At 41.0% G+C, this 25,525-nt stretch overlaps 1 protein-coding gene across 5 annotated transcripts in view; it reads right to left on the bottom strand.

The window, feature by feature from the left end:
* KCNJ16 (potassium inwardly rectifying channel subfamily J member 16) overlaps positions 1–25,296 on the bottom strand; it is a 44,595-nt gene extending 19,299 nt beyond the window's left edge. For 3 of the 5 annotated variants that reach the window (XM_032870742.1, XM_032870743.1, XM_032870740.1), the window contains exon 1: positions 3,770–3,982. The gene's annotated coding sequence lies outside the window, so the exon portion shown is untranslated. Of the gene's footprint in view, positions 1–3,769; positions 3,983–25,197 lie in introns of those variants that run through there. The other 2 variants (XM_032870739.1, XM_032870741.1) reach the window with 1 other exon arrangement.
* Between the last annotated feature and the right edge of the window lie 229 nt (positions 25,297–25,525).

The following is a 25,525-nucleotide window of genomic DNA, read 5'->3' on the forward strand; positions in this document are numbered from 1 at the left end:
TGAACTAGTTCAGTAGCTCCATTCAGGGTCACTCAGAGAATAAATGTTGGGGAAAAAAAGACTACAAGAGATTCATTACATTCTACTACTCAAGTTTGAAACCTTATTGAGAAGAGGAGCTATTAGAAACAGAATCAGGATGAAAGTGGATCTCTGGACCTAATCTCAGGGGAAAAAAAGGAAATTCAGTCACTACGACTGGAAACAAGTTCAGGGCAGAGCTAACTGTAAGAGATACTGGGTAAGTCCTGTAAGGTGTGTTCCAGAACCCCTTAGGTGCTCTATGGATTGACCCATCTCAAAACCCGGAGCAGAGGGACCCTCATGTAGGGTCAATGCCCTTAGCTCTAGAGATCAAAGTAATTCACAGCAGGGAAATATAGGCAAATGATTTCTTTCAAAGCTGATCTGTTTCAAGCCCAGAAGGTCAGCAGAGGTGAGCAGTAAGAAAGATTAAGTGAGCTTAAAAACATATCTCTTCCAGAAAATCAAGACAAAGATGCAACGAAAATATTTTCATCCACACAGAATTTCTTGTGAAAGTCATCAAAGTTTCTTCCACTGGAGACAATTCATACCTGAAATGTGATGTTCAACTCTGGATATCTTCCTCTTTAGAAGTCACTATCAAGGTAAGACGTGGAGCATAGCAGGAAGTGAGGAAGAAGAAAACATCAAAGAAAATATAGAGTCATGTGTTCAAAACCTTTGCTGAGTACCAACTATATTCCTGTACTGTGAACTAATTGTACTGAGGTCATCACATGCCTCTGCTCCAAGAAGCTCATAGGCTTGAATTTCAGAGATGGGACATCTCTATTCATCAGGAGAGAAAGGTATTTGCTGTGTGATGCCACAGAAGGTGGGGTGGGGGTCTGGGTGTGGGATGGAAACGGAAGCAAATTTAATATCTGCATCGAGAAGAATATTTTTATTGTTAGTATCTCTAATAATTGAATGAAGATTAGGACTCTCAGGGCACCTGGGTGGCTCAGTGGGTTAAGCCTCTACCTTCGGCTCAGGTCATGATCTCAGGGTCCTGGGATCGAGCCCCGCATATGGGCTCTCTGCTCAGCAGGGAACCTGTTTCACCCTCTCTCTCTGCCTGCCTCTCTGCTTATTTGTGATCTCTCTCTCTGCCAAATAAATAAATAAAATCTTTAAAAAAATATTAGAACTCTCTACTCAGAATTTGGATGATCAGCTTAAAGGATAGACAGACATTTCCTGGACTTGTTAGGAGGTTTCAACTATGTAACTCTGAAGGTCCCTTGCTCAAAGATTTAAGGATTTTTGTGTGGTGTTTCATTAACTAGTAAATAGCATCTACTCCAAATCTATAAGGTGAATTGTGGTGAAAGACGGGCCAAGAGGATTAAAAATAAAGTGTCTGAAAGACCTCATTGTCTCATTAAAGTAAACACACTTGAGTCGTCTGATTTTTTTAAAAATTATAAGCCATATTGTCATAGAAATAGGAAAGATCATACTGAGATTTTTTTATTTCACTTTTTTTTTAATTTTCGCTTCTGTTTTTATTTTCATTTTGTATTTCTGTGCATGCCCTAAACTAAAAACAAACACACACACACACACACACACACACACACCCTCAGCCTAGATCATGGGATTTTTCTTAAAGAGCAAAAAAATTAGAGAAACCCAGGGTAATGGTTGACAGGGAAGTTTCCAAGGGCAGGAGATGCCTCTGGATCAGCTCACTCTTGTGTTCCAAGATGACCCTGAGTCCTACTGTGAGGTTGGGCAGACCGTCTCTTAGAGGTGAACCAAATTCAGGTTCTGATGGTCTGGTCTCAGAAAGGCCTTACCCAGGTTCCTATCACAACCTATCATTCCAGATACATTATTTATTTAATGGAAACAAAGTAGTACCTTTGCCTTAATCTGTTAGATTTGACTACTGGAGTCAGACTGATTTCTCTTTGCATCTCATCTCTACCACGTACCTAGCTGAATTCAGAGTAGTTATTTTCCATCTTTGATCCCCTCCTTTTAAAAAGGGTAATTCAGAGAATTAAATCAGATAGCATTGCCAACGAGTAGGTGTCCTATAATGTCAGGAGCTTAGCACTTGGACAAACTAGGAATTTTGCCTCAGCTGATTTGAAGCAGCTCCTGTGACCATGAGAGAGACAGAAGTTTTGATTGCAAGAGATCAGAATGTGAAGTGACTGATTTGCCTTCATTAAACTAGGTCTACACAAAAGTACATCGCCCTCACTCTCTCATTGACTTTCATCACCCACCGTGCCGGCCCAACATATCTTAACTGACCCGCCCCGCATCGCTGGGCTGCAGAAACTCAGCTCATCAAAGAGGTGAGGCCCAGGGCTAGAAGGCGGATGTCTGAATGTTCAATACTGCTGGTCAGAAAACCAAGTCAGAAGCAGGTGGAGGCTGGTATACCTTTGACAATGCAACAGGAGCCTACCTTCCTTATGACAAAATTGCAATCGGCCAGACTTCTCTCAAGCCTGAAAACCGGAGGATATGCTCCTTGGAGTGAAGTCATTTGAGATATTACTGTGAGCTTAGCTTGTAATCCACTATTACGTCCACATCAGTTTCCCTCCTCTCTAACACGGAGCCAGTAACCATTGTCTCCACGCAGCTTGTGCTCATGGGGTGCCAGATACCCTATCAAATGAGATTCAGTGATATCTCAGAGACAGACCTTATTACAGGCGTCTGAAAAGGAGGCAGAGAGAAGCTAGGTAACTCGGGAAGGTCGTGCTTCTGATAAGCAGCCAATTTGGGCTCTACCTGCAGGATCATGGGCTTTCAGAACCTCTGGGGATATTATCCCTAGCTCCTAAACTCTCAGCATTATGTCAAGGCTCATTAAAATCAAAGAAAGAGCAGGGGAAGGGGCTTTTTTAAAAAAAGCTTCAGGAGTTTCATCAATAAGGCATGTTTATGTGCCATGGCCATGCACCTCTGCCATCCTGGAATTTCCAGGTAGATGACCTGTATTATCTCAGCCTCTGCTCCTTCCCCGGCCAAATGGGATGCTAACGGCACGGAATGGAACAGATGCTCTTTACTGAATAGTGACAGTACAGACTGCAAATCAAAAGACAACAAGGAGTCGAAGAAAACCTTAAAAAGTTAGAAGGCTCAGGGGTTTTGTACCTCATCAGACTTTACAGCTTGAGAAGCTTATCATGTACTGGAGTTAACTTTTAGCAGCTTTTTTTTTTCCCCTAGTACGACTTTCCAGTATTTCCGTCTCTATTTTTAGCAGTAAGGACGCAATGAATTACAAATCAAAGACAGCATGTTTTAACACGGCCTTTCAAATTCTCGATGCCACTTTGTTGTCACTTTGGAACAGTGGAAGGGTGACAGAAACCTTCAAAAAAGAGGGTTTTATGAATGATTGTTTCCACCGGAGGTTAAAGACTCATCCTTTTCCATGTCGCCCCCCTCACCCAACCCCCGGCAATAAGTAATGTTCAGCTGGCTAAGTCATCATGCTTTCAGTCTCTCTCGTTCTCCGAATGTTACTTCCCTTCACTGATCTATAAATGGCACTCACATTCTTAATCTGTTTGGTTCAGCTCTCCCCAGAGATTATATGAGAGAAAGAAAGACTATTCCCACCCATAGATGGTACGGCATTAAAGAGCCAAAGGAAGCACCCTTCAGGTGCCTATAGCAGGCATACATGCAAGCAAGAACGAGCTCAAGACCAGACAAGCAATTCATTGAGGCTTGGATCATTCTGTAACCCGCTAAATGGTCTTACCTTAGCTCCAGATAATGAAGTTCAGACCCAAACCCGGTGTCCTTTTCATCTCCTCAGAGCACTGCAACTACGCATCCCAGGCTCCTTTCTCTTTTCTCCTTCCTGCTCCCTCTGAAGCTGTCAGCACCTACCACCATGGAGATGAGAAACCCCACAGGAGAATCTTGTCCTTCTTTGCTTTTCCGGACACATTCACCACACACAAAGGCCAGTGAGTTCTCAGCTTCACTCTAGTGAATCAACACTTTTTTTAACTGGTTCCCATGCCTACACGTAGTAGACAGTCTTGCCAATGGCGGCTTACAGAAAACAAGCATCGAGAAGGAATAGCCTTCCTCCCTGCCCATCTACATCTTTGTCTTGTGATCAGACCATTGTGAGCTTATTCAACAACAAGGATCTCCCCAAATCGCAAAGTGGCCACAAATGGCCCCCTAAACTTCTTACTGTTCCAGAAGGCTGGATTTTCTCTTACTCACACCTCCCAGACTCGTACAACTTCTTCCAAGTGTGTTCTTCTTAGCTGTAGGTGCTCTATTATAGCCGTAAAGATTTTTCTGTGCAAACACACACCCTCTCTAGGTAATCCTATACCTAAGGCAAACAGCATCTTGCCCAACATCATTTCTTTTGGGTTCCCGGAAAATGTGTGCCCCTAGATGACCACTGACAACCTCAGTAGTGGTTCCAAAGCTAGAGCTTAAATCTTTTTCTAAGAAACTTGTTTTGTTTTCTGGCTTGTTTGCTTGCTTCTTCTAAGTCTGGGATCAGGAAGGGAACACATTTCTTACTCAATGCCCATTTTTATCTATCGAGAAGTCTTAAAATTTGGAATGAACTGGTCATAAAAGTGTGGACATATATAAGTAATTAAGCAAATACTGGTGCCATTTACTGAGATAATGGAACTGGGAGAGAAGGGATTTAGAAGTTGAGGTATTCTTGTGGTAACTGGATATTCTCTCTGGCAACCCAATGAAAATGTCAGGTAGACAAAATAATACTCTGGAATTGAGGGAAGAGGTCTAGAAGTAGACGTTGTCAGTACATATATAGTATGTATTTATTCATAAAACCATGAACATAGGTGAGACCAGACAGGCAGTGAGAATAGTTATAAAAGAAAGAGATGCCAGTGATCAAGCTCTTGGGCAACCCAAGCTGGGCTTGGGAAGATGAGGAAGATCCTACAAAGAGGACCAAGAAGGTGAACTGTTTGAAGTTAAAAGAAAACCTCCAGATGGGGTATGAAGTGAAGGAAGTATGATAAGGAAAAGGGAGTTATCTGTGTCACAGATTAATGATGGGTCAGGAAGAGAAGGAAGAGTCGACCACTGGTTGTGGCAACATGATATCACTGGTGACTGATGAAAGATGTCTCAATAGCGTCCTGGAGTCAGATGCTTGATGAGACCAGGAACAGGTAGGAACAGGCTGGGAAGGAGTGGAAACTATATGTATCCCATTTGTAGGGATCCCTGCTGTAAAATGGAGTAGGAAAATGCTTGAAGGATGGGAAGGGATAGAGGGAGCAGCAAGGATTTATTTTTCAGAGAAAGAGTTCTGCTTTCTTTTATTTTAATATGGGAGATGTTATAATTTGTCACTTAAGATGTCGCCAACTTATTGATTTTTTAAATAAGGTACATGTCCTACAATTAGTTCTGTGTGTTGTTTCCATTACAAATAAGTACTTTCAGAAGATTTGAAGAAGGTGTCTTGTTTGACATCATGGTTTCATTACAAAATCATAGGGAGAGAATAGAATACTATTATTGGATTTACAACTAGGTCTGCTCTGTGCATGATGTATTACTAAATGCCAGTTTCAACTAACTGGGTGAAAAGTGAATAATCAACTCTTTTCTCTCAATATATTTCTCTCCTATTTCTCTCCTACATTATGTAAAATACTTCACTTAATTTCAACTGAAATAAAACTGTTTTTATAATTGTGGAACATGATATAATCTACAGGAAATATAAAACCCACATTAATAACCTAACATTGATCTACAACTTAATCACAGCTACATCCTCAACTATTCACTCACCTAGAACATTACTTGATATATAGTTTATGCTTAACACTTGTTTCTTAAAAAAATTTGAACGGGGACACCTGGGTGGCTCAGTCAGTTAATTGTCTGCCTTTGGCTTGAGTCATAATCCCAGGGTCCTGGAATGGAGCCCTTCATTGGGCTCCTGGATCAGCAGGGAGCCTGCTTCTCCCTCTGCCTGCCCATCCCCCTGCTTGTGCGCTCACTCTCTCTCTGTCAAATAAATAAATAAAATCTTAAGAAATTAAATGTTCTTCTAAGAAATGGCATATATACACCATGGAATATTACTCAGCCATAAAAAAGAACAAAGCTTTTCCATTTGTAATGACGTGGTTGGAGCTGGAGAGTATAATGCTAAGCAAAATAAGTCAGCCAGAGAAAGAGAAATACCATAAATTCTACTCGAATGTGGAATTTAAGAAACAAAACCATGAACAAAGGGGATAGAAAAAGAAAGAGAGAGGGAAACCAAGAAACAGACTCTTAAATGTGAGAACAGACCGGTAGTTACCAGGGGTGGGGGGGATGGGGGAAATAGATGATGGAGATGAAGGAGGGGACTGGCTGGGATGAGCACAGGTGTTCTAGGCACGTGTTCAACCACTATATTGTCCCCCTGAAGCTAATACTGGACTGTACGTTAACTAACTGGAATTTAAATAAAAACTTTAAAAAATGAATGGAATTCATTGCTATTATAACCGTTTTCTGTAAGAGTCACATTTAAGACTAAATTATGAATCTGTGTCCTTTATAAACCATTCAGCCTTCTGAGGGAATAAAATATAAGACATATAAATTGAGCCTACTTAATCTGACAGACTGATATATTAATACTGATAGATTTAATTTTATATGCACATAGTTTTTATAACTTGTATAGTACTACTGAGGAGGTGCATAAAATGTCCTCAACAGAATCATTTTAAATGTACAGAATACCCTAGACCTGGGTTTCGCAGTCTTCACATTTGAGCCAGATAATTCTTCGTTGTGGGAGGATGTTCTGTGCCTACAGGGTATTTGGCAACATCCCTAAATTTTGTCCACTACATGCCAATATGACTCCAACCCCTGATGTAACAGTCAAAAATGTGTCCATTGTCAGATGTCCCTTGGGGGGAAAAATTACCTCACCTCCAGGTTGAGTATCACTGTTCTAGATTCAAAGAACTCAGTAGACAAGTTTTGTTCCTCATTAATGGAATCCGTAGTAGAATAATGGACTCAAAAATTGGGAATGTAATTTCTATCATAAAATATAACAAATGTGAATTCCTTAAGGAGATGTGTAAAAGGATAAAATGTATGTAAAAGGATATAGTGTTTTGAACATCAACTTTCACAGAACCTGTGTATATGTAGGTTCATAAGAAGAAAGGTGGGCTTCAGAAGAATGGGTAGGGATAAAACATATTTCCATGGAGGGATGACTGCCAACCTTGGGTTTCAGAGAATCATATTAAGGTTGACTTAGTTCTTATCTTTACAGGAAGAGATGACATCCTAAGAGCTGAGATTTATAACCCTGTTGATTAGAAGATATCTCTAGCTACTTTATTAGGCACTCTGTCCCTCAGTGCTCTCATCTATAAAAGATAATGGAAACATCTTTCACGTAGCTCTCAGCAGGTATAAACGAATGAGTATTGGTGAGCCACTTAAGAAATATCAGGCAGTAATATTTGCCATCTCTGTGCTGTTACATAGCAGTCCAATTGGTAGACCGTGAAGAGAGACTCATGTGGTTTGGTAGATCAGAGTACAGGTTTCTCGTTGGCGAGAAGTCAAACAAAATATGGAAAGCATTGGAGGAAACTGCATCGCTGAAGGGATGGGCAGAATCATTTGTGGTAAGCTTAGAGGTGTGTAAATGAAAGGCATTGGTCTAGGAGAAAACCCCCACAAACGATTCTTATGATAACCCATATGATAATCTACCTGACTAATTCAGGGAAGTCATCATCTGAGATAGGGAAAAAACAGTCTGACTTCTATGTGGTACAGTATAGTAAGTACAATAGAGTGGGTAAGGGGCAGAATTGTTTATTTTAACCTGGTTTTCCGTACCCAGTGGACAATTTTGGGTAGTTTCCTATAACCTCAGCCCCTACTGAAACCATGCCTTCAGAGAGACCCGAACAACCTTCACAGGTGCTATTTTTGCTGGCCTAAGGGCTTCCTGTTATCCTAACCCTGGCTACTATAGGGTACAGAGAAAGTGCTCGAAGTCCCTGCTACTCACCGGTGTGTTCCTCTCCCACTGCTTATGGCAGGCTCTCCCACTATTTCTGATACTAAAATTATTTGAAACTCATTGACTTATGTTCTTCTCTTTGGTCACACTGTGCTGAAGTAGAGTATCCTAGTAGAGTTTTGGAATCAGAAATAAATCTGTGTAAGACGGTGAGCATGTATTTCCTCTCAAATTAGTGATAATTATTTAATTTTCCAGCTGAACATGAGGTTTCATAAGCTTTCTGGTTTGGGTTAATTTTTTTTTTTTTTTTAATTCGAAGGAATTATTTTCCCAGCTGGTTGTTGTACCAATTACAAAACACACGTTACCAAGCAAAGACCCCCTTGGGAATTGCCAAAATGTCTGAGTCAAGTGCCGTCAGAGGAGGATTCAACTCAAAATATGAATCCTCAAGAGGGCATTAACGCAACAAGAGATCATTTCTTGAGTTTTTCTACCAGATCCCCTGGAGCTGACCCTGAGTATTGTCATTGACAAGGAGCTCACTGAGCCCTCATGTGTTCTGTTCCTGTTTTAAGATGAGTCAAAGCCACCAATGAGGAAGTCCTTCCTTAAACTCAGATAAAATGTCTCCCCTTAGCTTTCACAAGGCTTTCCTGTTCTCCTGTTGTGCCTCTGAAAAACAAGTCTTGCACTACTTCCGACGGCAAGTTCTTCAGACAACGTCAGATAGAAATCTTCCATTTGTTTCTTCCTACCTCAGTCTTCACTTTTTCCAGTGAAAAATCTCCAAAACCTCCAACTATTTCTGGCCCGCAGGGTGTGTATTTAATTTGTCACTTCTGAAAGCGTAAAAGGTGGGGACAAACGCTAAAATGACGAGTCACTAATACAACAGGGGTCAACCAGGACTGCAGAGATATTTAGTCAATTTATTTATAAGCAACGATGGGCTGGCAAATTTTAATAGGGCTCTCTGAGGAAAACAAAGGACTGCCCGATAGAGTTTACCAACTTCTGTAGTGTAAATGCTTTAACCGTGGTTGATTTCAAGTGACCAATGTGATGTCTCAGAAGGTGAGGTTGATAAGAGGTTCCTGGGTCTCCTGGGCTGGTAGGAGCTGCTCAGCCAGAGTGCTATAGGATAAGCTAGGCTTTTGTATCTGCTCAATGTTCTGGTTGTTCTCCTCTGACGGTACTCTACTTCAAAGGTCCAATTCCCTCAAAATTCAACATCAAACTGTCAATGAATGGGGGAAGTATACCACATCACAGAAAAACCCTCTAGCCTCTAATATTTGGGTCAGAAAAGAAAAACTGGTATCTCCACTGGAAATAAAATCAACTGCAAATTGATATATTAGGGGTACATTCTCATTAAATTATATATACCACTAAGCAATTATTATATACCACTAAGCTTAAGTATAGGTACCACTAAGTTGTGTGTGTGTTTTTAATGGAATGGAAAACTGGATTAAAAATAACTGCAGGAGGGATACTGCAAAACATGATTTAAAGTTTTAAATGTTTCCATATAATTCAGCAAGCATGTATCAAGTCCTTATCGTGCATTAAAGAAACTATAAATATTCAGCTTAAAATTCCACAATGAGGGGCGCCTCACCGGGTAAGCATCTGACTCTTGATTTTGGCTCGGGTCATGCTCTCAGGGCCGTGAGATCGAGCCCCACATCGGGCTCTGTGCCGGGCCTGGAGCCTGCTTAACATTCTCTCTCTCTCCCTTTGCCACTCCTCAACCTCTAAAAAAATCCAAAACAACAACAACAAACAAACAAACAAACAAACAAAATGAAACAAAACCCCAAAAATTCCACAGTGAATAAATTTGTTTTCTTGTTCAGCCCTTTTCACTCTTGGATAGGCTCCTACTTCCTTTAAAGCCATGGATATGTTTGTTTTTGTTCTCCAGTGAATCCGCTCTGCAGTAGGGACTCGTGAGTCCCATTTCCCCGAGGGTGTAATTTACACCCTTATTCTATTCATACTGAATGCAACTGTTTGAGGCAAACTGTGTTAGCGCTGAATAAGCATTCGCAGGAAAAATAAAAATGCTTCTTTGGCTCCATCCTGGGATCTAGGATGGCGAGACGTATGAGAAAAACAGAGCTGGGGTGGTGAGCAGTACCCGGTAAGTCAGGTTAAAGAAGGTTGCTTGTTCTAAGGAAGAATTAAAGGCTTCTGATCCAGGGAGTAATGATTAGCATTTCAGAGAAGATATTCTGGCAGTGCTGGTGGGAATGGATTGGCCAGACATCTGATAGGGGAGGTAGGAAGAGAGGTATTGCATAACCCAGGGGACTACAGCAAAGGGAACATATCGGAGAGATCCTTGGGAGTCTGAATCTACAAGGATCAGAAATCCATTGGGAAAAAAGAGGGAAAGGAGGAGATCCCTCGTGGAGGGATGGGGAACTGTCAGGGATGAGCCCAAGGAAAGAACGCATATACAGTTGGAATCAAGCCTCCAGGCTGGGTTGCAACAGGTTTGTGACTTTATCCTCTGGTTAGGTAAAGAGACCGTGGGGCAAGGAGACAGAATAAAGAGATTTAAGGAGAATGGAAAACATTTGAAAAAGCCACGGTAGGGAAGTTGAGAAATAGGTGATATGGGGCTGCACCAAGGGTCCCTTCCTTACTGACATTGCATCAAGGATCTACGAGCATACCTGTACTGTGAAAAAGTGTTCCAGATGTCCCCAATAGGTCATCCCACTTCCTTCTAATGACCTGGCCTCTAATTTCTTTCTTCCCTATTTTTTTTTTAAGATTTTATTTATTTATTTGACAGAGAGAGACACTGTGAGAGAGGAAACACAAGCAGCGGGGGTGGGAGAGGGAGAAGAAGGCTTCCTGCTGAGCAGGGAGCCCGATGCAGGGCTTGATCCCAGGACCCCGGCATGATGACCTGAGCCAAAGGCAGATGCTTCACGACTGAACCACTCGGTCACCCCCCGTTCCTCTAGTTTCTAATGAAACCCACCATACGTAACAAAAGCTTTATGATTGAAGAATTGTAATAAGGTAAGTCATTCCAGTCTTTATTTCCAGATTGACTACTAAGTGGCTTTTGTGACAAAAACAGTAAAATTCCCACAAGTATTTGCTCTGAAAATGTTGGCTGGAGACCCCCCGACCTCCACCCCAAACAAATCCCATCAGCGAGGAGACAGGAACACCGAGGCAATGCAATCCACGCGGTCCTTCTGAGGAACTCCGAAATTCAGTCAAAGACCAAACCCCATGAGGTCATGTCTCGTTTGGGATTAAATGGCTAACTCTGATTCTGTGATTATATTAAGAAAAACACACACAAAATGCCCAGGAGTTTTTCCTTTGTTTGATTCAGAAATTAAATGTGCTTATGTCATGTCTGTAAAATGAACATTTCAGTGTCAGGTGTTTTCTTTGACTGTAATAGGATGTAGACGAGAAGAGAGAATGAGCTACCTTCTTTGGCAAGCTGTGCCGTGTGCCTTACAGCACCTCCAGAGTTAACCTATTTTATTTTATTTTATTTTATTTTTATTTATTTATTTGACACACAGAGAGAGATCCCAACTAGGTAGAGAGGCAGGCAGAGAAGGGGCTCCCTGCTGAGCAGAGAGCCCGATGCGGGGCTTGATCCCAGGACCCCGGGATCATGACCTGAGCTGAAGCCAGAGGTTTTAACCCACTGAGTCACCCAGGCGCCCCAAGAGTTAACCAATTTTAAATGTAGTTTTGTCTACATTCTAAGAAACAAAGTTGATAACCAAAAATCTTAACCAATTTACTAGCTGTCACTAGCTTAACCAGCAGAGGCCATTGAGAAGGAAAAGGTCAAAACATCCTTGATTGCCTCACGCCAAGTCAGTCCAGCTCCGAGATGCTTGGTTTTTAATGCAGCAGAAGGTGTACATCAGCTGAATTATGAAGACGACTGCCTTCACTCTCCATATGAGGTCATGCATATATTGTCTCTAACAGCGCTTATCTGATATGTAACACAATTGGAAAACTGAGCAAGTCACCAGCAATTTCTAAATCTTGGCTTGAAATAGTCTGTGTTGGGGCGCCTGGGTGGCTCAGTGGGTTAAAGCCTCTGCCTTCAGCTCGGGTCATGATCCTGGGTTCCTGGGATCGAGCCCCGCATCGGGCTCTCTGCTTGGCAGGGAGCCTGCTTTCCTTCCTCTCTCTCTGCCTACTTGTGATCTCTGTCTGTCAAATAAATAAATAAAATCTTTTAAAAAAAAAAAAAAGTCTGTGTTGAGGCCCCTGGGTGGCTCAATTAAGTGTCCAACTCTTGATTTCAGCTCAGGTCATGATCTCAGGGTCCTGGGATTGAGCCCCACATCAGGCATCCTGCTCTTGGGGTGGGGGAGTCCAGTCATCTCCCTCTCCCTAGGGCACACTCCCACCTTGCACTCGTGTTCTCTCTCTCTCTCTAAAATAAATAAATAACTCTTTAAAAAAAAAGAAATGTTCTATGTTGTCACATAAGATATAAAGAAGATTGCTCATTGGAACTATGAACATCTATTATGATAGAATAAAAATGGCTATCACTTATTAATACATATTACATACTGGGATTTCGGTAACTGTTTTACAGAAATTCTGTTTTAATTCTTGTGCAACCCATAGGATATAGGTGCTAAAATCATTAGCAAGTCTTAAATAAGCCAACCGAGACTTAAGTATGGTAAAAGACTCTCCTCAAAGTCACATGATGAATGAAATTTATTGGTAGGATTTGAATTGAAATCTTGTAATATCAAAGATTACATGCTTTTCAGCTAATCAAGGCAAAAATCGACCTTCTCAAAGACAGAGAGCCAATTTGATCCCACCACAGGAAGTGTCCATTACACCTGACCCGTTCCACAGAGAAAAGAACCACATGAACCAGACTGTATGCAAGAGACTCACAAGCAGTGAGACCTTTGCTGTAATGACTTAGAAGTAAGAGTGAATAATACAAATGCCAGATCATCACAGATCTGAGCTAGGTTGAAGGAATCTTGATCCAAGCGTGAACCAATTCTAATCATTTTTCTGGTTTTCTGATTGTTGGCACTATACTCAATATCCAGTGGCCCTAAATGGTTTTCTAGACCTGGGTATAGCTCATCTTGCCATTGAAAGGTTTCTATATGGAAATTATAATAAATATTGTAGAAATAAACAAAGATTACCCAAATGAGAACCAAGCAGGGGGTACTATTCAGAGTCTGATATAGCAAGGGAGTCAGCCATCATTTCTTGTGTTTGACAGAGACTCAAAGAGAGGCAAAAGATCAGGGAAGCTTTATAGTGAAAATGGAAAATAAAGATATGATCAGAGGTTACTGACATGGGAAGCTAGAATTAGGTTAACTAGAAGCAAGGCATTCTCTGTAATTAGTTTGGGAAGCAAGTTTTGTTTTCTCTGGTTTGGTTCTAAGAAGTCAGGGGAAAGATTGGGATGTTGGAAGTCAATGACCAAGTCTAGACCATTTGGGGCTCACTGCTCCAAAGATGGTGGTTTGTCACCTGGCTATTTGTTACAAAGGCTATGGGTCACAGCTGTATTATCATACATGGTCTCGGCCATTGTCCATTTGTATACCCAGTCTCCAAAACAAGCACCACAACATGGTGGTACGTGAAAGGTGGGACAAGCTACTTTAACCAAAATATAGCTTCTTGAAACTCTAGCCTCCACACCAATACTTGTAAATCGTTTCATTTCTGATTAAAATTCCCAAAATAAAGTATTCAAACTCCTCCATTATAGGACCCCCCAAAAATGCATTTGATCACTTTTTTTTTTTTTTTTTTTTTGTTAAGGACAGCTTGGCTTTCTTAGAAATCTAATTATCTATTAGCTAAATATTAATGCTGGGTTGATTTAATTATAATTAAATCTCCTCCGTCTTAATGAAAACTATTGTAACAAATACCCAATGATGATGGTTTTTCTGTGGAGAAATTGGATGACCTTGTAGTTTAGAATCTTGAGGACAACATCTCCTGCCATCTCTCAGAACTGGTAAACTCTAGCATGTTGGATACATCATGTTCTTAGACACATGGTATTTTACCCACTTTGTTTTACTTTAAAGTGGGACTCTAGGGATGTCTGGGTAGCTCAGTCATTAGTGTCTGCCTTTGGCTCAGGTCATGATCCCAAGGTACTGGGATCAAGCACTGCATCGGGTTCCCTGATCTGTGGGAAGCCAGCTTCTCCCTCTCCCACTCCCCCTGCTTGTGTTCACTTATTATAAATAAATAAAATCTTAAAAAAAAAAAAGTGACTCTATTTTAACAGTCCAAAATTATTTTAAACCTTGGTGTTGGAGGGGGACAATGTATAATAGATTTCAGCCTTGATAAATCTACTGAATCAAATTTGTTTTAGCACAAAAAGGAAGGTAGACGTATTTTACCACTTTCCCCACCTTTTCTCCCAGCTCTTTTTCTGTGGCTTCTTACATCGTTGGGTAGTAGAGTCTACTGGATGGGTGTGGTGACTTGACCATTTTGCCAGCCCTTTCTTTCAGTCTAGATGGTGACTGCTCATACAGTCAGTACACACTTTTCCTAATTGTTAGCCATGTGAGTTCTTTTGATTTTTGCAACTCTTTCAAAGTCACAAATGCCAACACTCACCTATCAACAGTCTTTGTAGCTTGTTGATGCTTTCTTTCACAGAAGGATTTACTTGATATTCTCATCCCCCCACACACCGTCCACTGTTTGAAAATATTGTAATTACTGCCCTGAAAATAAAGACCAAAAGACAGGCTTGGCCAAAAGAGCTGAGTCCGTTATTCCAGGCAGACATGACTTGAATGTTACTTTTATTTTCACTTTGTTTTTTCCAAAGCCTTAAGTAAATGCAAATGTGACTATTATTTCTCTTTAGGCTAGGAAATCTGGAAAATATAGAGGAAGCTTCAGAACACACGGCCGTCTGGGGCACAAGAGAAATGATGGAAGAAAATCTGAGTCATGAGTTCTTGCGTCAATACCCAAATCCTTATTTTCTCCATGTTTATAGGGTAACCATTTCTGAGAATCCTTCATGTCTTTCATCTTTCCTCAATCTACAGTGGTTTGTTCCTTTTATTTTCCCTCTTCATTTGGCCTTTCTTTTCCTCTCTATGAGATACCTTCTGCCATTTTGTTCATCACCAGCATTAAGGTGGCCTGCTTACTGACAAAAATTCAAATTTTCATCATCACAGCAAATTACAAAAGAGCAGTCAGGCAGTGCCCCTTCAAGAAGTGAAAGATTCAAAACAATAAGTGGAAAAATAAATGCTTCTATCTAATATTCTCTAACCATTTTATAATGGCTGACAGAAATAAAAGGCACGATAACAGAAAGAATGGCAAGAGAAGGAAAGGAAGGTCATCCTTCATGTCAGTGTGTTTTCAGCGTGTTTCTGAGGAAAGCATGGAGTCTCTCCTTTTTCTGCCATCCTTGTCTGGTATGGGTTGGACTGAGTCCTCCCAGAAAGACATTTTGAAGTCCTCACCTCTGGCACCTGGGACTGTGACCTTATTTGGAAATAGGGTCTTCGCAGATGTAATCAAGTTAAAAGGAGGTTATTAGTTTAGGTCCTCGACCAGTATGACTGGTGTCGTCCACCCAGAGAGAAGAGTAACAGGTGAAGACAGAGGTAGAGGTTGGCAAGCCATTGCCACAAGCAAGGAGCCTTGGGCTACCAGAAGATGAAGAGGGAAACAGGATCCTCCCCCAGAGGCTGTGGTGGGAGAGTAACCTCGATTTCAGACTGTGGGCTTCCCAAACTGTGAGAGAAGACATTTCTGTTTTAAACCACCCATTTACAGCAGCCTGAAGAAACTAATACAAGACCCATACTTGCATTTGAAAGGTGATTTCACACCTTCTAGAATTTTCTCCCATCTGCTCCGTTGTCTCTGAGGGATCTTCTACTACCTTTGCATCTATGGACTAGTAAATAATTCTGTTATTTCCAACCATAAAACCAGCTGCCCCACGGAAAGCCAAGGTCCAAGTTTGTTTAGATACTGAGCTCAACTCTCTGGTTGTGACATATCACATTCCCAAGAGGAGATGGAAATCTTAAAAAGTTGCTCTTCAACTTTACCTGCCATCAAGAGATCTATTTCCTGGGGTGGGGAGGCGGGGTTGAGTCTGCTTATACAGTTGATTTCATAATTTTGAACAGACAGGCTAAAGGGAGCAAGCACATTTTGGGAAGACATTATTTAAGTAATTTTGATTCTATATGAAAACGGAGACTCCTAAAACAATAAAAACTAAATCCACAATAGGAGTAGCCTGCTGGGTTTCACCTAAGTGTGCTTTTAAATAGTTACATTAGCATTCTGTTATTTATGAGACAGACCAAATTTTAGATTTTTTAGTAGTGTAGAACGCCTGTTTTCCTGGCCTCTGAATGAGGCTCTGCTTAAACAGTACAAGTGACCCGTCCTCCCCCAACTGCCTCAGATGAACCCTCACCCAGGCCCCCAGAGTACTTTACGTATTAACATTATTCATTGTACAGGTCTGTGCACCCAGACCTGTACAAATTAAATGTAAATATTATATGAGAAAGTAAAAGAAGAGAGTAGTGTCTCTTCATGGGATCGATCAGGATGATTTGAGAGTATAGGCTAAAATCAAGCAAAAAGGCCCTTCTGTGTCTTACAAAGAAAGCCCTGTGTGGGCAACAGCAAGAAAATGAAAACCCACCTGGAGTAATATAACAAAGAACCAGGCCAGCAACCAAGAGAAAGATAAAATCAGAATATCAAAAAGAGGGGTGTGTGTGCATGTGTGTTGGGGGGATAGAGTGAGGTTCCTCGGGGAAGGAAGGCTCCAAATAAAATAACTAACTTAATGTAACTTGTTTACAGTGTATCCTATCAAGGAGCAAATTCTATTCTGTATCCTGTCTAAGCCTAACTTTTCTATTCTTTGCCTCAAATGAGTAAGTGCTATTTGCTAGGCCTTTTCCTGCTTCCTCGATTCGAAGTAGGTAACAGGTTGTTGGCCAATGTATGATTTCTAAGGCATCGTGCCTGTCCACAAGAAGTTCGCAAGCTATTTAGAAGACAAGATGTAAGAAACGGAAAATGACGACTTGAATTGTAGTCTCATTTCAGTCTTGCTTTGGTTGACCGTCCAAGGAGTGGAACAGGGTCATGGATGAAGGTCAAGTGAGTAGAAGAGGAAACAGTTAAAGGAGGGCAGGATCCTGGTTGGTTCAATTCAAATTCATGTGTAAGGTGTCATGCAAAAGGTGGATTTGTCTAGAAGTTTGAGAAACATGCCGGGATAAGAAAGAGTCAAATAGGAGAGGACTTAAGTTCTCCAGATGGGAGCACAGGACACAGCATTTTTATAAGCGAGAAACCTGGATTCATAAAAGAGAAGTAGTCGCCGAGAACAGAAAAACATTATGTTGGGCCCCAAATGGCAAAGCTTTAATCTGCTTGGATAAGGACTTTGAATGTTTTTTTTTCTTTTTTTAGTAGCCATATATCTCTTTAATTGTTTTTTTAAGATTTTATTTATTTATTTGACAGACAGAGATCACAAGCAGGCAGAGAGGCAGGCAGAGAGAGAGGGGGAAGCAGGCTCCCCACCGAGCAGGGAGCCAAACACCAGGCTGGACCCCAGGACCCTGAGATCATGACCCGAGCCAAAGGCAGAGGCTTAACCCACTGAGCCACCCATGTGCCCCATTAGCCATATATCTCTTAAAGAACATTTCTGAGGGTGCCTGAGTGGCTCAGTGGTTAAGTATCTGACTCTTGATTTTGGCTCAAGTCATGATCTCAGGGTCATGGGATGGAGCCCTGTGTCAGGCTCTGCGCTCACCGGGGAGTCAGCCTGGGATTCTCTCTCCCTCTCCCTCTGCCCCTCCCCGCACCTGCTCCTGCACGTTCTTTTTCTCTAGGAAAAGGTATTTCTGAACAAGGTTTTGGTCATGTTTCTGAAAATGCAGGCAATGAGGAATGGATGACCCTTCCATTATTCAGGTGTTGTGTTTGACCAACTTTGCAAAATTATACCATACACATTCTTGGTTACCTAAGTGGATGAATCACAGCTTATTGGAGAGAGATTATAGAATTTGATAATTCAAAATGACAGTCACAGACTTTTAAGTGTCTTTAACCTTATGAATATGCTAAATGCTCCCAGTGAATTTAACTCGATCTGTAAGTAGGACTGTGTACCTAAATTAGGTCCATAATTCAGCCCAGAAAAGGAAAGGACCTGGGAAAATGACGTCGGAGTGTTTTCATTAACCTCAATTGCCCATATAATGTGTGCATTTTCAACCAGCCAAAGTGTAACAAAGATGATCTGTTCTCTCCCAGTGAAAGGTCGGTGAGAAGGCACACAGTGTTTTTAGGTAGACTTTCCCCCTTATCTTAGAGCTCTCAAGCCTCAGAATTTTCTTTCAAGGGAAACACAAAAAACCCCCGAACAATGACTCCTTTCAACTACAGAATCCCTGTGATCAGCCTTTCCACGGCTGACCCTTCAGACAGGAGTAGAGACATACAGGTTCTGTCTGAATTGCGTGGCCCCGTTTTACCAGCACAAATGCTTGGACAGGGAAATACCTAAGTGATTAAATCCAAGGAGGAGCCTAAAAATATAAATGCTGAGCAAATGACTGAGTAGCTTTTTTTTTTTTTTTTTTTGCAGGGCAAGGTGATAGCTGAGGCCGAACAGACGTGGCCACCACCGGTTTCCCTCCAAGATGTCCTTGCGTAAGTGCCAGCGCATCCGGGCTGGACCCAGCAATGGGAGCAGTTACCACAAGGACAGGGAAGGCTGGCAGAGCATTTCAGGGTGATGTAACTGGAGATTCTGAGCAAAGTCAGTCAGAGCCCTGTGTTCTCTGTAAATACTGGAGTAACTAGCTTTTAATCTTTTTGTCGACATGCAGCGTTGGTAAACAGAGATAGGGAAAACCTTCTGAAATAATGTTACCTGCACTTGTAAAGTCTAGTTTATACCTAAATATTTCCCCTTCTTCCCAGTGAGGTAAGCTACTTAATTAGCGTGACCTCGGATGACAGACTGCCGCAGTGACAGAAACCCTGTAGTGTCACGCTTTAGGAACAGAAAGGCTTTTAAGGTTTTTGGGGTTTTTGTTTTTCTCACTGCCTGCCCCCCCTCCCCCTGCCCAAGTCAGGAATCCCACCTTTGGGAACTATGGAGAAAAATAAGTGACCAAAAAAACCATGGCTTCGGGTGGTTGTTTCTCTTCAAACTTCAGGAACTTAAGTTGAAAGCAGGTAACTCCTGCCCCCTTCCTGGTAGTGAAGACCCACGTACAAATTATGTGAGACTCTTAATTCCATCTAAAACCAAGAACTTGGGTGGCCAGTTGATGTGGCTTGAGCACCAGAATTTCAAGAACACCTCCTACCTGGCTTCCCCATAAGCCCCGAGCATACAACATAGTACCTGGAACATGGGACATGTATTTAACAGGTATTCTCTACTTTAAAAGGTCCAGGAAGAGGACAAAGAGGGAAATCAAAGAGAAATTGACTGAATTTACTGGCCCGTATCTACATACTCCATAAGCCTACCCAAGACCAATTTTCATATATTTGGGTGAACATAGGCTAAAAAATGTTTTCATTGAGTTTCAAAATTAAATTTTTAGATTTTTTTTAAATTAAGAGTTTTAAAATTATGTGTGTATATATATACATACATAATATACATATACACATTATATATATACACATATATGTTTATGTATGTGTGTATGTGTGTGTATATATATATAAAACAGGACAAAGGAGCATGAGCTGAATTGCAGGACGGGAAAAGAGAGAATCTCAAGGAGATTCCCCAACAAATGCAGAGTGCAGGGCTTGATCTCACAACCCTGAGATCATGACCTGAGCCAAAGTCAAGAGTCAGATGCTTAATTGCCTAAACCACCCAGGTGCCCCCAGATATATAAATTTTAAGTAATTCAAGCCATGGGATGACATTTGGCCATTGGACAAAGCTATCATGAACAATTGCCAGAATCACACAAACAAAAATCAAATAAAATGACAGTGACAAAGACAGGCCCTGCCCCTACCTGATTTTTAACTAAAAATCACTTGGCTTCCTTGATTTCCTTTCAATGGCAGCTACTGACTACTTTGGACATAGCCAAAGTATACCATCGTTTACCCACAAGTTAGAAATAGTTAACGACGACTATTTCTCTGAACTCCAGGTTTGGAGAAAAGTGCTGCGTTCAAGAAGAGTGATCACTTCACTTCTGTTCCCACATTTATGGAATGAGCTGGAATTAACTCTTTCAATAAAATTCAGTTCCTTGGGAATGTCAACGTTTCTCAAGTGTCTGTCTACCGTGGGCTGTGTGACATTTATAAGAGCTACCGTGGACCCAGCTGGAAGACAAGACAGAACTTCTGCAGTGGTGATATGCCTTGGTCTAGACCCGTGGTTTTCAAAACTTTGTATTGATCAGAATCACTTGAAGGGATGGTGAGGAAGAGAGATGCTGGACTCCAGCCCCAGGGATGCTTCTTTGCTGGGTCTGAGGTGGATCCTGAGAATCTGCATTTTGCATAAGTTCCCAGGCAATTCTGAAGCTGCTAGTCCCAGACCACACTTGGAGAACCACCACAGGTCACATGTGGCAGAGTTTAGATTAAACCCCAGGTCAGTCTGATACAGAAATGCAAACTGATACCCGACGAGACACCTGCTAGCCTCCTAAGATTTCTCCAGCGCGGAGATAGAAGAGGTGAGGAAGCATGGGTACATGAAAGAGAAATGGATCTAGAGGCAAACCCAGGAGGCTGAGTTCCCCTGCTGGCCCTGTACAGGCCCATTGCTTAATTTGTCTGATCCTTACTATTTCCATCACTATGCGAAGAATTTTCCAGTATTCCCAGTACTCTTGCCAAGGTGTTCTGAAGACAAAACATGATCTTTGCTGTCAAAGCATTTTCTAAGCTTTGAAATGCGACCACAAGTGTTGTTTTATGATATTCATTAGGAATCCAGAAAAAAAAAAGAAAAAAAGGGAATAAAGGTGAACCAAACAAGAAAAACAAAAACATGCCTGTGAATGATCTGGTCTTTAGTTTAAAAGCTGAGACTACGTAAAAGGAAATGCCAAACACAACAGAAAAGTTTATTGGAAGCTTCAGGAGCTCAGTGATCTTAAGGATGAATGCACTAACGGCTTTAAGGGTAGGGCAACTGCCAAATTTTTTCTAATTTTTTTTTTCAACTTGAAAAGTAAACATCATTATTTCTTTAAGAGATGGCCTTATGATGAATACTGAAAATGATTAATAATCATGTAATTATTATTTGATTATTATGTTTATATAGTATATAAATATTTATATAAAATTTTTAATAAACCTATATACATTTAATATAAATTTATAAATATAGTTACATAAATAATTGCATCTTATTGTCTGATGTAACTATTTTTGAAGAGTAAAAATTTATGTTAGCAGCTTTCTTGGGAAATATGGTTTTCTTTATTTCATAGAATACTGAAAATATTTGGGGCACCTGCGTGGCTCAGTCATTAAGCATCTGCCTTTGGCTCAGGTCATGATCCCAGCCCCGATATGGGGCTCCCTGCTCAGTGGGAAGCCCGCTTCTCCCTCACCACTCCCCGTTTGTGTTCCCTCTCTCACTGTCTCTCTCTCTGTCAAATAAGTAAATAAAAATCTTAACAACAACAACAAAAAAGACTCCTGAGAATATTTTATTTAAAAAATACAATTTTACTACATTGATCGTTGGCTTTTGTCTGATGCTTTTTCTGAAACTATGCATTTGACTTCATTTGTAACACATGGCCAAACCAATGAAACACAGGATTTGCTCCCAATAAATGATTTCATCACTGTTAATCTTCACTGAGTGTTAATACAAGAGTAAAAACTAAGATTTCTTCTTCCTACTCCATGAAAATTCTCATCATAAATATTTGCATATCAAGAGCAGTAATTTCTAGCAAAATTAATATTTACTAGCACAAAGAAAAAGGGCTATTTTATATTAGATTAATAAAGGAGAGACTTTGCTCTAAACTGAGAAATCTCTCAAGACCCTTTGGGCTCTGCTTTTGTCTCTGTCTTTTCCCTCAAACAGATGGCTTATTCGATCTTAGTTCAATATTTGATATTAAAGCCAACAGACTTTCATATGTCATTGGGACCGCGAAGAATGATTGCATTTCCCCCCATCAATGAAATATTGCTTTCCTTAGACTATATATTATCTTTGCTCAACAGAGTGAAATTCTTATTGATTTATGGTGTTAAACTTCTGTTTGTGTTTACTCACTTTTGGTGAAAATGGCAAAGCCCTGTATTTGTGTGGCCGGGGTTCTGCCCTTAAATAGAGTGCAGATGTCTTCTTTTCTGTCTCTGATTGGCTTGTTTTTATCTTTTAAGTGGCTTGACAGAGGACAACCAATTTAATGCCTAGCATGCAAACTAGAATACTTTAAAGAAATCAGTAATTACAGAGTAGAGAGCAGGGTCCCACTGGTACGGTTTCACACTATTTTATCATTTCAATGCTTATGCATTTCTCATGCTTCCCCTTTGTGTTGTGTACAAACGTTTCTTGAATGCTGGGTATATACTCTAACTTATGTGTGAATGTCATTTAGCATTCTTAATAATCACGTGGCTATGAATGTACAGAAAAACTGAGTTTCCATAGAGGGCACAGATTAGTTGCTCAAATCGGATACTAGGGACAAAGACGGGTCCAAAATCAGCTGTGCCCTTTACAAGCTGTGTGATCTTCAAAACATTGCTTGGCCACTTTGTGCCTGCTTCCTCATCTGTAAAAATGAAATTCATTGTGGAAATGGAAGGGTTAATATCTGTGAAGCACTTCCCATGGGACAAGCATGTCGTTGTTAAACAAAAATTGATCAGTAAATTGAAAATATTATTTCTGCAGTCAAGGGACACATGTTCCTTTGTTACCGGTAGGGGAAACATCTCAGAAGTTTCACCATGTGGTGTCCTCTCATTCATGGAAGATGGAGCAAAAATATCTTCTATTCATGACTGGTAACACAACGTTTAGGTTGTGGACACAGTGAGGCCACGTCATCATTGTGACACTACCCCTGAGATACAGAAAATGTGAAGACTCTGAAAGATGCAAAATCTGCCTACCAAGACAGCTTCCAAGGGAGAGAAAATGAGACAGAGGGCTGAGTTGAAAGGGTGGGTCAAGTACGGTCTAATAAAGAGAGAGCAGAGACAAGCTACGCAAGACTGTGCTGATTAAAAAGGAGTTTTCTGGGGCACCTCGGTGGCTCAGTGGGTTAAGCCTCTGCCTTCAGCTCAGGTCATGATCCCAGTGTCCTGGGATCGAGCCCCGCATCGGGCTCTCTGCTCAGCAGGGAACCTGCTTCCCCGTCTCTCTCTGCCTGCTTCTCTGCCTACTTGTGATCTCTGTCTGTCAAATAAATAAGTAAAATGAAAAAAAAAAAAAAAAAAAGAGAGAGAGAGGGAGAGAGAAACTAAAAAAAAAAAAAAAGGAGTTTTCCCAGGACAGATCTGACACAACATTTTGAGGATATCTTCAATGCTTTTTCTTCAATGCTTTTTTTTTTTTAAATTAACAGTGGAGGAACTTAGTTATCGGCTTATTGTGTCCCATTTTCTCAGCTTAAAAGAGGGCTAAGTTATGCTGAGCCAGGACAAATCTTGTCCCTGTGGGGAAATAGCTGGTGACTTCAATGAACAGGTACCATCTCATGAATGAAAGGACTGGGTGAATGCAGAAGTTTGGTTGCTATCCATTCAGCACCACCGCACTACTCAAGTGAAGTAAGACGAAGACGAGGGGCTCTAAGCTTACTAAAATACCTAGAATGACTTTATTCCCAGTGTTCAGTTTCAAGTGTAGAGGTAATCACATAACCAAAGTGAGACTCTGAAAAGCCATTAAACCTTTAACACTTCCAAAGCTCATTCATGTGCATGAGTCTCACTTCTTGCTGGTAAAAGGGACAAATCAGTGCTATTTCAACATATACCAGAGTGAATTAAGACTCTCTTCTGCCACAGGGATGGTTCTTTGGAGGCAGGAACTATGTCTCCATCATTTGTTTTATATTCTGAATGGCAAATATCAGGAGTGGCAGATTTAGACTGTATGGATTTAGCTAACCTGGGACCACATGTTCCAGAATGCCATTCCTGTCATAGTTCCATATTGGCCTGGACCCCCTGGGAGATGTTTTGGATGAGATTTGTAAGATGAAAGGGAAGCAAGAACCATATTCTTTTTATAGCAGAAAGTTGGCATAGGGCATGAGGCTCTGTGGTCATTCACAGAGGTTGTCACTGATCATCTGCCTTGTGTGATTGGTACGGACAGCAGGTCAACCCACAGTTTCTGTAGCTCTCTTCGTTCAGCTTCTATGGCTCCTGTTTACGTGATGGCAGGTACCAGCTTTTCTTGCTGGCTACCCTCATTATCTAATTGGAGGCTTAAGCATCTCATCTCAAGGTGAGAGATGGACATGAGCTCCGTTTTATCCTGGTAGCTTCCAGCTCATTTTCACTGGTTTTCATTTGTTGTCTTCCTTCACTTCACATGCATCTGTCACCCTGAAAATTCTATGTGTCAACCACTCAGAGCTTCTCACATTCTTCTGAACATGTCAGGTTCTTCATAAATCAGGAAGACATTTCTTCTTTCTTCCAGGTTCCCTCAATTCCCCAGGCACAGCTGGTTTTTCTGCCTGTGTCTTCCTTTGCTAAGTTTTGACTTTCTCAATGGTAAGCAACTGAAAAATTTATCCTTATAAACCTAGTGCCCAGTGACAGAAGCATTGCTCACTGAGTTGGAAGAATGAAGGTGCCATTTGTTCAATTCAAAAAACAAAAGTATAAAGGATGACAATGTTCTGTCCATTGAATAGCAGTGGGGGTTACCAAATGCTATGATTGTGATGCCTACAAAAACCATGTCCACAATACCATACTAATGGTATAGTGATTACTGTGGTAATTCACTTGTATATAACTAGTATAGTCCCTTACTTTCCACACAAAAAGAAGCATGGTGACTCTAAACAGCTCTTGTCTCCAGGACACAACGCTGGACTTCTACTCACCTCCTGGTTCTGCTCAGTCCGTGCTCCCGTGCTTCTGTTTCATAAGCTGCTGCAGCAGATGAATACCAATTTCCATGCCGAATGGAGAAGTCGTGTCCACTGTTTACAACAAGAACAGGAATGATTTGATGCAGTCATGCAGAAGAAACACACAAAATAATCTGTCTATAGCAATATAATGCATGGAAACATTGTCCTGGTTTCTCCATCATGCTTAACTTCCGTGAGTGTAAAGCACAGTACATTTTGCTTCTGTTGGGTTTCCTTGAAGTCTGCTGGTTTGTGATTTTGCTCTCCTTAGTTATTTTTCTCCAAATGTTTCTTTAGC

Source organism: Lontra canadensis, unplaced genomic scaffold (genome assembly GCF_010015895.1).
Source record: "Lontra canadensis isolate GAN:19392208 unplaced genomic scaffold, GSC_riverotter_1.0 scaffold41, whole genome shotgun sequence".
Classification (NCBI taxonomy): domain Eukaryota; kingdom Metazoa; phylum Chordata; class Mammalia; order Carnivora; family Mustelidae; genus Lontra; species Lontra canadensis.